We start from the raw sequence: 17,001 nt of genomic DNA, 5'->3' as shown, positions 1-17,001 counted from the left end.
ATTTTTTGCAGAAACTGTAATTGGTAATACAACTTTGATCAATAGAAATACACATAATTTAGCAGATGTTGTTGGTTACAATATTTATATGAGGCATACGAACAAGTGAAACATGTAAATATCTACAGTTGTTTTTTTGAAAGCTCAAGGATACACATTAAGCTTTTCTTCTTCATACTTTACAGACATGACCCAGCTGAGCAGCTATGGTTTCTTCTTGACACAGACTGGAAAACAACCTGCATTACTGGATTCCAAGTTAGAAGTGAAATGCTAGCATTAATGTAGATATGCAGAGGAACATTAGAACTGATATGCTAGCTAAAAGGTAAATATACTTAGGTACATTTGACATCAGCAATAGATTGGGTTTTGCAATGACACCATCAGTTGACGCCTGGGAAACATTTCCCCATTCTCATAACATCTAGGTGATGAAGTAGAGTGTGAACGTTTTTTGTTTGTGCATTTCAGACAGGACATCCAAATAAAAGGTACATAGCAGATTTACTCAGGATGCGATGTTGCTCTGTGTGTGTGTTTGGCTATGTTTCATGTGTTACCACACAACCACAGCTACAGGTAACTTTTTCTAATAATGTAGTTTAGTGCCAACTTCCAGAGATAAAGACTTGCATACAGAATACATGTACCAAAACTAAAGACTAGCATAAAGAATGCATCTATTAGAATTAAAGACTTGCATACAGAATGCATGTACTAAGACTGTAACGTAATTGTAAGTTTTTAAATGCATAAGTAGAACATGGTACAGTAATACTGGATACAGCTTGTGGCGTGGGTTATGGGCAAGGTTGTGTATGGAGTTGAAGCAAACAAACTCGTATGCTAAATGATTGTACACTTCGTAAAATTATACAGTTTGAAGTTTTTGTAAATGTAAAATAAGTAAGAAGTGTATAGTGAAACAAATATTCTAGAATACAGAATTCTATGTTGTAATAAGGCTTACAGAAGCCATCTGAAATCTTATTTCATATGACATGCCATCCTCACCTTAACCCGCATTTCCATGATATAATTGACAAATTTGTACTCTCAAATTTTGTAGGTAAGAATGATATTTTTATGCATTTTTTATTTTTATCCTTATCATTTAATTATATATATTTTCCAAGTATTTTATCAAATTATGCATAACAATAGCAGTTTCGCATAACTGTAATATTTTTAACATTGAGAAAAAGAAATGGGACTAAGGGGAAATTTAAATACTTGAAAAGTATGTTAAAGCACTAGGTATTTTTTTTCATGTTAAGTTCAGTGGCAACAGACACGAGATAAAAAGTTGCATACAAAATGTATGTGCAGAAAATTACAAGAAGGTGCTAGTGCAGCTTGAGTCAGGCAAATGGGGAGATGACATGCCCAATATGTTACCAAAGGAGCATGCTGCCACATGGTGTACCACATGGGATAATGAATTCAGATAACAATATGGAATTTTTTCTTTTAGTCTCCTGGAGATTTTGCATGCTAATTTGCCACCATGCCCGGTGTATTGCTGGACAAGATCCGACTTCCACATGGGATAATGAATGTTTCACAGTTCACTGTATTTTTATGATTGCCATGAAATTTTGTTTGACATTCCAACACAAGCACAAATAGTGAATTGCTGAATATTTCTGAATTTGAATAAAGAAGTAGTGAGGTTGTACTGTAATGATCATTTAAATAGAAAAGGGAAGAAAAACTGGAATGGCAGAAAATCAAACATCATTAAAGACCAGAAACCCATAAGAATGTAGTATACTGTAGTATATTTTTCGTGCATATTCACCATATCCTGCATTAGTGAGGTAGGACCAGGAACAGGCAAAGGAATGGCCTCATTCATTCACATTCATTCTCAGATTGTCATGTATAATACACTATAGCCAGAGCCCACTTTCTACAAACAGGCCTCACATAGTTTTCTGTAGTTTCTCCTGCCTACTTCATGTGCCCTGGTTCAATCTATCAACAGCATACCATCTCGTAAACCACATCACTTCAATTTACTGCATCCCTTGCATGTTCAGGTCCTGAGCCTTCAAAGTATCTTTCACTTACTCATTTCACCTCCTCTTTGGTTTTCCCATTTCCTAATTCTGTCCACTTCTGACGTGTGTACCATTTTGGCATCCTATCCTCACTCATCCTCTTTATATGTCCAGACCTTCTCTGCACACCTTTTTTATTATTTCATACATACTCTTTTTACTACATGTTTCTCTTACCCTATCATTGCTTATTTGATCAACCCTCCATATGCCTTATATTGTCCTCAGACATTGAATTTCCAACATATTCTCCCCTTTTTTTTTTCTTTTACAACTTTGTTTAAGGCCCACATCTATACATCAGTGACGAGACTACTTTAGCATCAAACTTGCCCATCTTTCTCTGTAGTGGCAGTGACTTCTCTTCCAACACATTCTTCAATGTGCCAAAGACTTTTGCTGCATCTCCAGTCTTACAACTTACTTAACTCTTGAGTGATTATTTCTTTGGAAGAATGGTGTTATTCATACCTTTCTAAAGGCTACTGCAACCCAAGGCTGCACTTCCTTCAGTTAATGGGAAATATGAGTGAGAAGTTCTTTGATTAGAATGTACTCTCAATAGCACAGTCTTACCAAAGGTGGCTTTTCACTGGAAGGATATGGGTGAAAAAGATTTTGAGTGATCAGGGCCTGAACATACAGGAGGGTGAGAGGCGAGTAAGGAATAGAGTGCATTGGAATGATGTGGTATACAAGGGTTGACATGCTGTCAATGGACTGAACCAGGGCATGTGAAATGTCTGGGTTAAACCATGGAAAGGTCTGTGGGGCCTGGATGTGGATAGGGAGCTGTGGTTTTGGTGCATTATACATGACAGTTAGAGACTGAGTGTGAACAAATGTGGCCTTTTTTTGTATTTTCCTGGCACTACCTCACTGAAGCAGGGGGTAGCAATGCTATTTCCTGTGTGGTGGGGTAGCGACAGGAATGGATGGAGGCAAGTATGATGATGTACATGTGTATATATGTATATGTCTGTGTATATGTTGATATGTATGTGTGTGTGTATGGGCATTTATGTATGTATACGTGTATTTAAGTGGTTGGCCCATTCTTCGTCTGTTTCCTGGCACTACCTTGCTGATGTAGGAAACAGCTGTTAAGTATAATAAATATTAGTATTATACATAAAATATGAGAATATCGGACTCCAATTGCATGAGGTAACACCACATGTGAAGTCACATTTGATGAGGCTGTATCAGAGGAAGACAGAGAACACTCCCTGCTACTGCAAATAGTGTAGCCTTGGGCTCCTGAAAAGGAGGTCCTAGTTAATACCAAGATCTTTTCATAGAAGGGGGTCCTGGGGCAATTTTCAATCAGATTTGGACAAGGATCACTTTGCATTTTCTACAAACAAATAATTTGCTCCTCTCTAAACTATGCCTCACCTACTTGGTCGTACACCCTCTCATGAGCAAATTTAACAGAGTTGCAGACCATACAAAGTAGAGCACTCATAGCAATCTCTTGACTTCAGAGCAACCAAAAGTATTCAACACTTCTACTAGAATCAGAGAACCTCCTATTGCATTCCCAACTTAAGATGCTTTGCACTTAACTCTTCACACCACCACCTGAACCACACCGTAACTAACCACTAACCCCAAGGAGAAACAGAAACCCTACCTGTGGCTCATACTTCAGCAAACTCTGCTCGCAAATCTCCAACCCCCAGCAAACACACACTGAAATGATGCTGTGGATACTAGGCGACTGCTTGTCTTACTCAGTCTTAAACACCACTCCACCAAATATATATATCCATCTGAAACCATACTCCCAATGAAGACCTGCACCCTTTTTTTCTATTCTGGATATTACCCATCCTTTGTCTATGCTCTGGACATCTCCCATCCCCACACCGCTACAAACACAGATTCAGCACATCCCAGGGTTCTTCACGCCCATGATGCAACTACCACAATGAAGACATCAAACACTTACTTCTCAGTTGCCTTGCACTCTCCCTACATACGCACAGAATGTTACTACACTTTATGATCTGTGGTCATCCCCAGTGGATTTGGCTGGCTTCCTGAGTGCTGCAGTTGTTTCATAAAGATAGAAGGGGCTTTTGGGGGCAGAGAGTTAAAGTAACAATGTTACATAATTAGTGAAAAGTCTCCTTTGGCATGGCTGTATCATTGGGAGTACAGGTTTTTCAAAAAACTTTTTAACTCCAAAGGAGCCAGTGGAGCCCATCATTTCCCAACTACTACAAGTGGTACAGTCATGGAGTTGTAGGAGCTGAAAAAGGACTCCTGAAGTTACTTTAAGACCTTTTCAAGAAAGGGGTCCTGGGGTGATTATAAATATATAATATATTCAGTATTTACATTTTTATTCTTGGAAGAAAACTTGATTTAGTTGAATGAATGTTGATGTACTTGAAAACTTATATTAAGTATATACAGAATATTTATTTTCGTAGAAACAGGTGTATAAGAAAAGGTTTTGATTATATATTGGGAATGTCTTTCATATGTTAAACGTCCTCATGGTGTAACTAGATGTAATTGTTTGTTTACCAAAGTTTACAACGTGGAAGTAAGTTTTGACTGGAATGGTATCTAATTACAGTAATTAATAGGAAAAATGGTCTTTAGTTCACTGCTGTATTGCTCGCTTTGAAAATGAGACTTTTCTATCTTATTTTTCAAGGTTACTTGGATAGGAAATAATTTCATAAGTTATTTTCAAACAATTAAGAATGTTAGAAATAGGTTATCTTGTGATGTGGGTTCCTGTATTATTGAGAGTTGGTTATATCCTGTCTGCAGGGTTGGGTCGTGAAATACCAGTTTTACCTCTGCTACAATTGTATCCCTGAATGAGTGATATGCCTGCAGTGGCATTTGACAAGGGATACAAGTTTGTGTGGTTGATTTGAATGTAGAGGATAAAAGTAGCAGGTTTTTGCAAGACAAGGTTGTAAGGTAAATTGAGACCTTTGAGTGGCATTGAGTGAAGGGTAAGATCAGGCTTTTGTTTCAAAAGAGATAGGATGTAACAGTGTGGTGTCAATCTGGATTTTGAAGCTATGGAGACTGCTAATGAGTTTAAGTAGTTAGGAATGAAGACCTGTAAGAATGGTAGTAAGAAATGTGATGCTCAAGAGTAGAATCTTGCAAGAGAGAAAAATTGTTGATGGACTGAAAGCTTTGCTGATTGGAGAAAATATTTATTTAAAGAGTACAAGCTTGGATGAAAGAGGTCTTTTCCAAACTTGTAATATATAGATGTCAGACTCAGACCAAAGTTTCCTCAGTTCAGGAAAGTTAAAAGATAAAAGGAATAGAGAAGCATAATAGGTGTACTATAACTGGAATGGGAAGCTAGAGTAAAGACTGATGATGGGATGATATGCTGTGTGAAGAAATCATCATAAAAGTGCATGGATGGGATGAAAGAAATTTTAGGATGGTATGGTGATGTAGATGTGACAGGTACAAGAAATCGAGGTAGAGACTTGAAGGAATTAATAGTTGCAGAATAATAACAGGCTAGGGATAGATCAGTTGAGGATTTCAGAAGAATGAGTTGGGATCAGATGCACTGGAAAGATATTCTGTCCAGAGGTGGTGAGAATGAGGACACAAGCGTGACTTGATAAATCAGTTTAGCATGCAAAGTTGTAATGTAAGGAGCAGTTTTATAAGTGATTCTCTTTAATGTACTGGGCAGGTGCATGAGTTGAGGATGTGTACAAGTAATTTGAGATCCTGATCATACCTAATCCACTCCATGCAACTGGAAATGATCTTTCAGATTGCTAAGTTTTTCAAAACCTAAGAAATAGGCTTGATGAGAACCTGTAGAGTGCTTCTCATAAAATTTTTTCTCCTTTAGAAAAGTACAAAAGCAAGAGAGCAAAGAGTTTGGGCAATAAATGGAAGTGGAACTAATAGATTGGAAACACTAGTTTGTTAAAATGAAAAATAGATGTATGGCAACTCAGCCAGCCAACATTGTCTGCAAAGTAATGAAGTTTAGGAAATGATTACCTCGGGTTTATGACAACTTTCTTTCAAACTATTCGCCATTTCCTGCGTTAGCAAGGTAGCGTTAAGAACAGAGGACTGGGCCTTTGAGGGAATATCCTCACCTGGCCCCCTTCTCTGTTCCTTCTTTTGGAAAAAAAAAAAAATCATGAAAATATTTAATACTTTTTGCTTTAAGGAGATTTCCTAAAGAATATTATTTAAAAAAGTAATTGTTGTATGCCAGTAAGTATTTGCAAAAGAAATGAAATCCACCTTGTGTAAAGAATGTATGGCAGTATGTGAAGCAGGTAGAATCAGCTTAGGTTATCAACATGATATCACTCAGGAAAGTACTGTAGTCACAAAGATGCTTGTATCACTCATAAGAACAGCTTTAAGCTTGGTTTATACAGTTGCCAGCGGAACATATAATTGATCTGTGTACATTATTATCAATATAGCATTGTACTTGAATTTCCTTTATGCAAGATAGAATACTTCTCGAGAGAGAAATCTATTTTGTGCCATTATTCAGGAAAATTATGTAAATACTTCTTTTAATTTTATAAGCTGCTGTACATCACCTAATTATAAATAGTATTAACACATGGCGTGAACGTTCTTTGTAAACACTCTGCTTTTAATAAGATAATTAATTGAGATATCAGTTGGCAGTATGACAATAAATATCAAAGAAACATCCTTGTAAATGATTTACAAGTTAAGCACAAGGAAAGCTTTATTATTGAGTATATAGCTGATCTTAGCAGTGTTGGTTGGATATGACAGTATGCCAATTACATGAGCATTTTCCATAAGTATCTTGCTTGAAAACTCTTTGATGCTATATTACTGTTTTAATCTACCATACTGTATTTCTGCAGTTATCTAACAAGTAAAAGAAAACAAACTGTATATAAAAAGATCATATACAGATTGAATATCAAGCACCACATGGACAGTTACCACACTTAAGAGCAATAGAGGGAACATACATCAGTGATTGCAGAGATAAGCAAGACACTAAAGAAGCAACAAAAGTCCAAGCCCAAAGAGCTAAAAGTCAGCTTAAAGTGACCTTGGTTTTACTACCACTGCAGGATTTTGAAAATGCCATCGAGAGCATGCTTATGCGCACTGCTCCCAGACAAGCAAAATTTTGGGAGAGGGCCATTGAAAGTACGATCATTGATTCTGCCTCAAAACCAGGCTCGTAGGACTCCGTCTTAACGGAGGAATGCAAAATACCAGTAGTATGGGCAGTAAAGGTCCTTTGGAAAAATAGCTTGGACTCTGGCATAACACCAGAAACTTTTAAACTAACTCGCATATCTCCAGTCCATGAAGGATGAAGCAAAGTAGTTCCAGAACATTTCCAACTAAAAGGTGAACACTGAACATCCTAATAATTTTCAACATTTATAGAGTGTAAGTGGATTAACGTCATGAAATCAGTCGACAATGCATGGCAGCATGGTTTAGGGATCATGCTTCTCTCATGTATAATAGGTGCTGGAAAAGAAACTAAATGTTGTAATAGACACATTGCAAAATCCTGACATATATAGCCATGGGGTCATAACACACAAAATGCTTAAGATGGGAATAAATGGAAAAGGGAAATGGACATATTAAGGTTCTAACTAACAGTCAAAGTTTAAGTAGGACAGTATCCAATAACTCAAGGTAAAAAGTTAAGTACCCCAAAGGACTGTATTTGCATTTTTACTGTTTCTCATTCCCATATCTGATACAGGAACAAACACAAGCCACAGTTCATATCATCCCCTACAAATAATACTTGAATAAGGTTTGAAGACAGAAATTACAGGTAGATATTAATTTAGTGTTCCAGTGGGGTATTGACAACAGTCCTGTATGATTTCCAATGGCGAGAGGTTTCATGCAGCCCATTCTGGGAGAAGTGACTAAAGCAGTTCAGAATACTAGACAGAAATGAACATGATCTCATCATGGAAGAACATTGTAAGTGACCTTTACTTCAGTAAACACATCAAAGGAGAGTTGCCACTTTCAGAGAGGCAAAACCAACGATGATGCTTTCTCAGTCACTAATACTCTCCTAAATAGAATCCTGGTGTGTTAATGTCACTTTTCATGGCTGAGATGGTATGTGTTGGAGTATATATGCAGTATATAACATAAAAATATCCTGGATGTATGCATCCAAATTTACACTCAAAAATAGTTATCTCTTGGCATGACATGCATGGTATAGAGGTAATAGAACATTACAGCTGAAAACAGAAAGTGCAATAATTTTAGCAACTTAATGAGAAATCAGTGTAAAACATTCGGGGTCCAAAGTTGTTGAATACATTTCCTGAAGCCACTAGAAATAATGCAGACTTTATTGGAGAAATTTCAAATTGGTCTGGACAAGTGTCTACACTGTATCAGATCAGCGAGGTTGTGATGGTAGCATAGCCTAATAGATCAAAACCTCCAGCAACCTCTTTCAGCAGCAGAACAGTACAGTAGAGTAGCTTTTCTGAGTCTCATGTGAACCATTCATAATAAGCCTAAATTTTATAATCCAGTCCAGTTGTGGTTAGAGGAACCATGTGATGAATGAATCACTATAGTGATCGGTAGCCACTGATTCTTGGCAGACCAGACTGTAAAGGCTTCAGGAACAGAGGCTGGAGCAAGACATAGAAACTGTATATATGCCAATTACTATGATATCTAAATTGTGGGGCATATTGGAAATTCTTATCACAACTGCTTCTGATGTATTAATTGCTGGATAATACATTGGAAGTTCATTTACAAAATAATTTGGGTTTGTTAACTGCAAGGTAATTAAATACTTCATTGGAAATACTAAATAGAGGTTTTCTGGTGAGTTAAATGCTCGATATTAAAGCTTTTCTTGTACAAATATGATTTCAAACTTTTTTATATTTCTAGAAAGCTTGTAAAAAATTTAATAACATTGATATTCCTGATTTTGAGTATTACTGGTGAAATACTGCTGTGATATTGCATTTATGGAATATTGCTTTGAGGATTATTAATTGCATAATTATTTGGTTACATATATTCTAGATTTTAAGGTGCAATGTTTCATTAACAGTAGTTTTATACTGGCAATACATTTTATCACCATGGTTGTTCAGACACCAGGCTTCTGTATTCAGTAAGTTATCTTATCAGAATCATATTAGATAATCAAATGTAGCAATTTCTGATTGTTAGCATTTGGAATATATGTATGTATATATATTTTTCATACTATTCGCCATTTCCTGCATTAGCAAGGTAGTGTTAAGAACAGAGGACTGAACCTTTGATGGAATATCCTCACTTGGTTCCCTTCTCTGTTCCCTCTTTTGGAAAATTAAAAACAAGAGGGGAGGATTTCCAACACCCTGCTCCCTCCCCTTTTAGTTGCCTTCCACTACATGCAGGGAATATGTTGGAAGTATTCTTTCTTCCCTATCCCCGAGGATAATATATCTATATATATATATATATATATATATATAGATGGAAAGGATCACAATTTTGCGCGTGATCAAGATATTCCTATGAGTCCACGGGGAAAATGAAACACGATAAGTTCCCAAGTGCAATTTCGTATAATAATCACATCATCAGGGGAGACACAAGAGAGAAATATAAGTCAGTTGATATACATCGAAGAGACGAAGCTATTTCTCTCTTTTGTCTCCCCTGATGATGTGATTATTATCCGAAAATGCACTTGGGAATTTATCGTGTTTCATTTTCCCCGTGGACTCAGGAATATATATATATATATATATATATATATATATATATATATATATATATATATATAAATATATATAAATATATTTTTTTTTACTGGGTATAGCAACACTAAAGAACCAATAATATTTATGCCAATAAATAAATGAAAAACCCTAAAAATACATCACCATTAACTCGTTCGCAGTTACAGTATTACTGTTTTGAACACATTTGCTTCCAACTTTTTTTTTAGCTTTGATTCTCATAAGTATTCGTGTGTTTAGCCATTAGTCTGTGATATGATAGTACAGCGTATAGATATTAGTTTGGTTTATTTATGTATTGCTTTTTCATGTTTTTCTTTTATATAAAATACAGTGATAAACTGGTGAAATATTTTTATTATACCTGACAGTTGGTTCAAGACCAAATATATTGTTAGAAGTCATCATATCCAATCTTCCTGCAATGGTACTCTAACATGCATTCTTATATTGTACACTATTCTTCATATACTGACAGTTCCCACAAGTTTAACTTTAGTTTTCCATTAAGATATTGTTTCTTACTACTACTACTGTCCCTGTGAATAATTTGTAATGACTTTCCTTCCTACTTCTGCTTTTGTGTATAACTGTTGTGATGATTCCTAATTACTTGTACTTTTGTATAACTGTCATGGCTTTCCTTATTACTTCTGCACTCGTGTATAGGATGTGATGAATTTCTTATTTATCTCAAATGATGTGAACTGTAATCTGCATACAAGTAGTATTCCTTGCACAGTGCAGAGGAAGTTATGTTCTAGATGGCTTCACTGATATGATAGGGTTTTGTCTGCAGTTTGTCTCTCAGATGCAACAAATAGCCATATAATTGCAGGAATATGCTTTAAAAAACTAGTCCTGCAGAGTTTCAAGCATTTCTTTGGTGTACTTTCAAGCCAGAAAAAAATTCAAAATGGAAAACTTGTTTGTGGAAACGACATAATGAAGTTTTGACTGCATGGTGTAATAAAAAAAAATACAAACTAAGGGAGAGGGAGTTCTGATGGATATTTCTCACTGTAAAGATTTCAGAATTTGCCAAAGACTTCTCCATGCAGTTAAGCCTCCCAAGTTTCTCATAAGATCTAAAATATAATTAAATATGCATATTCCTTCAGCCATAATGTAAGTAGAAAAGGCAAATTTCTTTACCATGAATTTTATTTTCGTATGGATAACATTAAATTCTATTAATAGTTACACACTAAGAGATTTGATACCAAATCTGAAATTTTCAATTATTTTTGTTAAAGAAAAAGCAGAACCTTTTTGTGGAATCTGGTTCCAAGTTTTGTATTTTTGTGTGAGGATCCCTATTTTTGTATTACACTTGTACACAAGTCCTCAGGACTTCGTTTTTGGTGTTATAAGAGCATTTGTTGGGTACTCCGGTTGGTATAGTGCCTTTCACAGATTTTTAATTTTTCTATAGCCTTTTAAATTTCTTGATTTTCAGATTAAAAACAGAGTATTCAACTATGAATTGTACCTTTACCATGTCCATCTTTTGTTTGGGTCAAGCAGCAAATAGTACATTGGAATTTAAGAAGAGGTTAATTGTTCCTATTTGTGATCTTTGAATTTGTGGCAATGTACATGGTCGTTTTACTGCATTCTTGGTAGGGTTTCATTCAGGTTGGGATTTGGTTTAATCCACTTTCACATGTCAATAAACTTTCAATATTGTACCTTTAATCCTCAGTATGGTAATCATATCTCCTTTGCCATAGGCATCATAGTGCAAGTAGACACATGGTCTATCCCAGTCTGAACATTAAGTAGTTCAGTTTCATTTGGTTTTGGCTTCCTGTGCATTTATGTACTTTTCATTCTGCAATTTGATGCACCTATGGTATATGCAAATATTCTGTTACATCTTGAAATTCATTACCTTTGCAAATCTGTTTTGTTAAATCTCTTCTGAATGCCAACTGAATTATATAGGTATCTATCAACTAATCATCTTATAAATGCTGTATTTAATATTTTCTCACTTTGGTTATCAACTGTTTTGACATGTACGACTTGCTTCGCCATGTTAGTTTTATAACTTAACAATTCATACTTAATGCCTATCTATCCCTCTACAGTTGTGAATTTTGCAACTTGCTTTGTGTTTTCTGAATCATATGCATGTATTGCTCTGCTGTGTTTTCAGTTTGGCTGTATTCTTCTGTCTCGGTCAAGTGGAAGGTTTCTTTCAAGCCTCTAATCTTGGGAAGTGTTAGTGTGTGTCTTACTAAAATAGATATTCAGCTAAGCTGCAAGAACTCTTCCATCTATCTGTTTTATCTTGAATGAGATTTTCTCTAATAATATCTTCATTTTGTTCTAAGTAATGAGTAGTCAACTGGTACACATGATACAATCTTTGATATCCCTTCTATCTTCAGAACCACCCCAATGGTATGTAACTCATTACTGCATTTCTTACTATATTTACTTAGTATAAACAACCACCTTTTAAAAAATACTTCAAAATTATTTCCACCCTCCTAGTCATCATCTTCAAAATCTTATTACTGCTTACATTGTTGATTGACATTAGAATCATTAGCACCGACTGACAGCAAAAATTTAAAAAAATGATAATTCTTTAGCTGTAGTTCTTCAAAAGTTTCCTCCTCCAGTGCACAGGGGAAAAAAATCTTAAAAGAATTGTCTATATTGTACTTCAATAGAAAATATCCAAAAGTAGTATAGTTTCCTGTGTTGGTGAGAAGGTGCTGAGTGGAAGGGAAGGGCCTGGAATGTTGGCATGGATACTATATATCTATTTAAATATATAATCATTAAGGGTTTTTTCTCCCAGGAGTAATTTCATTTTTTATACATCTAAACTTTTACACTTGATGGTTTCCTACACATACTCTAACACTACACACAAGTATTTTCATATGTCTTTTACATACATGCACTTTTTACATTTAAAACTGAAGACAAAACTTTAAGCACAAGAATGAATGAATAACTTTTTTTCTTATCAAAAATATCAACAATAATACAGATATTGTTTCTTGTATTCTAAATCTAACTATAGTAATGAGCACATACATTTAACATCATGCCCTGTTGATGTATGTGTGCTCTCTTTGACGACCTAATGATGACTGAGATACACATTTTTCCCAGCTGTGCCAGTAAGCTGCTAATGATTTCTATAGGTAACTAGTGGAAGCAATCATCAGGTGGAATTGTAAATGATATTGGGAAGGAGCCTTTAAAATTCATTTGATGCATGGAGAACTAACTTCATCTGTCTATCTATCAATCTATATCTCTGACACTTGTTCCCTACAGGAACTCCCTCAAGAGGGTGGCCACGGCAAAAGTGTCCCATAATGATGAACTCTAGCGCCACTTTTTAGCCTTTAGTGCCTCACCCTTTAACAGGCCACTAGCAGAGGGCAACTCTATCACAGCATTTTCCAAGGTTCATACTTAATGTTCCAACTAACTTTTGTAAAGTAATTTTTGTAAACATATGCATGAAATCAAACGGATTTATCTGTTTCATCACTTTTACTAACAATAACACTTAAATATTTTAACTAGTAATCTTTCCATCAAATACTCACCTATACTTACCATAATCATTCACTGTATATGAATGTTATTTTCTTTCATTGTTTTATTTATTCTTATATGAAATTTGTACCCAACTCTGGCTAAAGATTTATCATCCGCATAATATCTGTGGATAGTAACATCCTCTACCTTTACAGTGCTCTTTAATTCAATGATCATGGGTAGCTATACACACTTTTCGGTCACATTATGTCCAATCATTGCCATTGTACTTTTGTCATTATTAAAATGTGGACAAAGAAATATGCAACTGCCATCTTATTTGCATCTTCTAGATTTGTCATAATGTTTACATACCTTGAGGCAAATGAATTTAGTTATTTTTCTTGCAACCCTTTGCATGGAAACCTCCAAAGTAATATTTTTTTGCCATACTCTTGAATATTTATTTCTGCTTATTCATAAAATTGCATTTACCTCTAGGGTAGGGTTTACATGTCTTATTCATTCATTATTTTACTTTGTCTTCAAACTTTCAAGTCTCTTCCTTATTCCACTCGCACTTTTTTCATCCATTATCTCTATTTCAACTTTGTCTTTCAATAATTATGTTTGTTATTTCTCTCCTTATTTTCATCTATTTTTCAAGAATTTGCTACCTAACTGTCTTGTAATTCTATTCTTTCATTACATCTGATAGCCCTCTAATTGATTTGTTACTCCCTGAATTTTTCCCCCTAGACTTACCTTATTGTCAACTTCTCTTTCACTGTTTTAGCCCACACAGCTTGCATATGCTCTGGTATTAGGTTTCTTTTACACAATTTGCAGATAAACAGTAGAATTTATTTAAAATGAAAGGAATCATGGGATCAACGGTGAAGAGGGCAAGGAATAGGAAGTAATAAGAAGTAGTGATGAAGTAAGTATTTAGAAGGTTTGTTGAATGTGTTTCATGATAAGAGTGGCAAATGTAGGGTATTTTGGTTGGGGTGGTGTGCAAAGTGAGAGTCAGGGGGTAGTTTGGTGAAGAAAGAAGAGGTAGTAAAAGCCTTGCGGAAGATGAAATCTATCAAGGCAGAGGATTTGAGTGGTATTGCAGTTGACTTTATTAAGAAAGGGGGTGACTGTTGTTGATTGATTGGTAAGGGTATTCAATGTATGTATGGATCATGGTGAAGTGCCTAAGGATGGGATGAATGCATGTATGGTGCCACTGTATAAAGGCAAAGGGGATAAAGGTGAGTGTTCCAACTAAAGAGACAAGTTTGTTGAGTATTCCTGGAAATTTGTATGGGAAGGTATTGATTGAGAGGGTGAAGAAATGTGCAGAGCATCAGACTGGGAAGGAGCAGTGTGGTTTCAGAAGTAGAGGAGGATGTGTAGATCAGGTGTTTGCTTTGAAGAATGTGTGTGAGAAATACTTGAAAAAAAGATGAATTTGTATGAGGCATTTATGGGTCTGGAGAAGGCATATGACAGGGTTGATATAGATGCTTTGAGGAGGGTCTAAAGAGAATTTGGTGTGGGAGGTAAGCTGCTAGAAGCAGTGAGAAGTTTTTAAAAGGGTGTATGGCAAGTGTATGAGTAGGAAGAGAGGAGAGGAGAGTGATTGGTTCCCAGTGACAGTCGGTCTGTGGCAGGGGTGTGTGATGTCCCCATGGTTGTTTAATTTCTTTATGGATGGGTTGGTTAGGGAGGTAAATGCAAGAGTTATGGAGAGACAGGGGTGAGTATGCAGTCTGTTGGGGGTGAAAGGGCCTAGGAAGCAAGTCAGTTATTGTTTGCCGATACAGCACTGGTGGCTGATTTGAGTGACAAACTATAGAAGTTGGTAACTTGAGTTTGGAAAAGTGTGTGAAAGTAAAAAGTTGAGAGTAAATGTGAATAAGAGCAAGGTTATTAAGTTCAGTAGGGTTGAGGGACAAGTTAATTGGGATGTAAGTTTGAATGAAGAAAAATTGGAGGAAATGAAGTGTTTTAGATATCTGGGAATGGACTTAGCAGTGAATGGAACCATGGAAGTAGAAGTGAGTCATAGGGAGGGGGAGGTGGTAAAGGTTCTGGGAGCAATTAATAATGTGTGGAAAGAGAGAATGTTATCTTGGGGAGCAAAAATAGGTATGTTTGAAGGAACAGTAGTTCCAACAATATTATATGGTTGTGAGGCATGGGTTATAGATAGGGTTGTACAGAGGAGGGTGGATGTGTTGGATATTAAATGTTTGAGGACAATATGTGAAGTGACGTGGTTTGATCAGGTAAGTAATGAGAGGGTAAGAGAGATGTGTGGTAATAAAAGGAGTGTGGTTGAAAGAGCAGAAGAGGGTGTGTTGAAATGGTTTGGACATATGGAAAGAATGAGTGAGGAAAGATTGACAAGGGAACACGGAGAAGCAGGAGACCAAATTGAAGGTGGAAGAATGGAGTGAAAAAGATTTTGAGTGAATGGGGCCTGTACCTTCATGCAGGAGGGTGAGAGGTGTGCAAGGAATAGAGAGAATTGGAAGGATGTGGTATACCACGGTTGACATGCTGTCAATGGACTGAACCAGGGCATATGAAACATCTGGGGTATACCATGGAAAGGTCTGTGGGGCCTAGATATGGATAAGGAGCTGTGGTTTCGGGACATTACACATGACAGCCAGAGACTACGTGTGACCAAATATGGCCTTTATTGTATGTTTTCGTGGCACTATTTTGCTGACGCATGGGGTGGCGATGCTATTACCTGTGGGGCAGGGTGGTGATACTGTTTCCTGGGGTGGCACTGGGAATGGATGAAGACAAGCAAATATGAATATGTACATGTGTATATATGTACATGTCTGTGTATGTATATGCTGATATGCATGTTTGTATATGTGTGTATAAGAGTGGATGAGTCTTTCTTTATCTGTTTCCTGAAGTTACCTCACTGGATCAGGAAATGATGATCAAGTATAATAGAAAAAAAAAAAGAAAGAAATCATGGATTTCTGTATCAAAATTTATACATCTGATTCTTGGTTGTTCTTATGTTTAGATGATCAGGTGGCAGATGTAGTGTTTGTGTCAAAAAGGTATGCAATGTGAGGGAGTCATAGGAAGTGGTTTCGTGAAGGAAGAGGTAGTGAAAGCTTTGCTTAAGATGAAATCTGATTAGGTGGCTGGAGTGGATGGTATTGCTGTTGAAATTTCTTTAAAATGGGGAAGACTGTGTTATGTATGGATCATGGTGAGGTACTTGAGAACTGGTGAAAAATGTGTATTGTGCCAACGTATAAAGTCAAAGGTAATAAAGGTGAATGTCTGAACTACAGATATACGTCTGCTGTGTGTGCCTGATAAGATGTACTAGAGAGTTTGATTGAGAGGGTGATGGCATGTACAGGGCATCAGACTGAGGAGGAAACTGGTTTCAGGATTGGTAAAGGATGTGTGGGGTCTGGTTATAGAAAGGGATCTGTGGTTTGGTGCATTATACATGACAGCTACAAAATGGATGTGAATGAATGAGGCCTTTTCTTTGTCTGTTCCTGGTGGTACCTGCTGATGTGGGAAACAACAAGCTTTCCGTTGTATGTTTGTTTACATTATGCCAGCTGATGAATAAATTGAAAATGGTGGCAGTTCAAATTTACAGC

General features: G+C 36.2%; 1 protein-coding gene across 4 annotated transcripts in view; it reads left to right on the top strand.

Moving 5' to 3' along the window:
- The window catches only part of LOC139766534 (branched-chain alpha-ketoacid dehydrogenase kinase-like), a 37,442-nt gene extending 23,765 nt beyond the window's left edge, over positions 1-13,677 (top strand). For 3 of the 4 annotated variants that reach the window (XR_011716915.1, XM_071695311.1, XM_071695312.1), the window contains one exon: positions 186-10,191. The gene's annotated coding sequence lies outside the window, so the exon portion shown is untranslated. Of the gene's footprint in view, positions 1-185; positions 10,192-13,144 lie in introns of those variants that run through there. The other variant, XR_011716914.1, reaches the window with a different exon arrangement.
- The last annotated feature ends 3,324 nt before the right edge of the window (positions 13,678-17,001 follow it).

This window comes from Panulirus ornatus, chromosome 58 (assembly GCF_036320965.1).
Source record: "Panulirus ornatus isolate Po-2019 chromosome 58, ASM3632096v1, whole genome shotgun sequence".
NCBI classification, from domain to species: domain Eukaryota; kingdom Metazoa; phylum Arthropoda; class Malacostraca; order Decapoda; family Palinuridae; genus Panulirus; species Panulirus ornatus.
This window is presented reverse-complemented; position numbering and strand designations above follow the sequence as displayed.